Below are 1,700 nucleotides of genomic sequence, written 5' to 3'. Positions count from 1 at the left end.
TCTATTATGACGGACATTTTCAAGCACTAAAATAAAAACGAAGTTATTTATTTATTAATGTGTTCGTTTCATGTTTAATGTGAAACTAAACTCTGGGCCATCTGATCTATGTTTGCCGTATGGATCGAACCCATAATCTTAGCAAAATATACTTATGATTTACCGCTGACTTTTGAATGTGGAAGCCATAAATTGTTTTGAAGCGATGTCAGAAATGTTTATTTTTAAACAAAATGCAAGTTTTACTTCATCGTTTAAAAAATGCATATATATATTAGATATACAGTTGTTGTTCTTCAAATGTAAAGACGCAAGTACTTCAAACGATTGTTTGTTTTTGAATTTCGCGCAAAGCTACACGAGGGCTATCTGCGCTAGCCGTCTCTAATTTAGCAGTGTAAGACTAGAGGGAAGGCAGCTAGTCATCACCATCCCGCCACGCCAACTCTTGGGCGTACTCTTTTACCAACGAATAGTGGGATTGACCGTCACATTATAACGCCCCCACGGCTGAAAGGGCGAGCATGTTTGCTGGGACGGGGATTCGAACCCGCGACCCTCAGATTGCGAGTCGAGTGCCTTAACCACCTGGCCATGCCGGGCCTTTTAACAGTAAAACATCATTTAACAACCATAAATGTAAATGTGACTATTAGTTTTAATATAGTTTTTCAGAGTTCTGGCTGTTTAGTTTCTACTAAATAATTTCTCACCACTTTATTTTACTCCTGTGTTTTCAAAAAGTTTAAATGTTTTTGTTTTCTTTAGCAATAATTAAAGGTACATAACATAGGATGTGTCATACGTAATAGCTTTGATACGTGTGTTGCATGAGTATTAAGAACTTGGTCATGTATATAAAAAACAATTAGCGTGAACGAATTTGTAAGTAACTAAAAAGTGGGCCAGTGGCATCAAAAGAACTTTAGGCGGTTAAGTCGTGTATTTAAACTTTACGAGAAGGTATCTAAACAACACGAAAGTCTGAAATCAGCGAAATTATTAAACATCGGTTGTCCTAGATGGCGTGTTGCACTGTTCGTTTCCAAAGTGCACGGAAAATAAAGCAAGAAAATATAGCAAAAACTAATAAATATAAATGAAAATAGAACCAAAGTTATTGGAAAGAAGATATTTATGTACTAACAAAGGTAGCCGTTAATGGCCGTCTTAAAAAGTAACTTATTATAATAACACTCAGTTTTTGTCTACTCTGAAAATGCGCGCACATTCAATTTGAACGGATTTAAACAAAAAACAGGCGGATGTAAATATAATTTGTTAGATATTTTGTACAAAAACATATTAAAAGTTTATTAAAGATTTTAAAAAGGTCTAACATTAGGTCGTAGAACAGTGTTATAAGTTTATTGATTAACAGTATTAAATACGGTAAAGTTTAGCCCTAACTCAACTGAAGCAAAATGTTAATTTCTTTCTCTATCGAATATAGGCCGTACTTAATAAAGTCGTAACTAATGTTAGGCCTAAGACAAGTGGACTTATAGATTTCTGCGATTAGAATTCTTTTGTATTATTCTAGAAATCCTGTAGTTGAAGAAGTACTGTTGTAATAAAGATACGAATTTCACTGCAATTTTTTGCGGACTTTTGTTAGCAATATAAATAATAGTCATGAGCTGCCTTCTTCCATTACTGTGAGTTGTAGCACACGAACCGTTCATTTATTTTGTTTGTTG

Source organism: Limulus polyphemus, unplaced genomic scaffold (genome assembly GCF_000517525.1).
Source record: "Limulus polyphemus unplaced genomic scaffold, Limulus_polyphemus-2.1.2 Scaffold3864, whole genome shotgun sequence".
NCBI lineage: Eukaryota > Metazoa > Arthropoda > Merostomata > Xiphosura > Limulidae > Limulus > Limulus polyphemus.
This window is presented reverse-complemented; position numbering follows the sequence as displayed.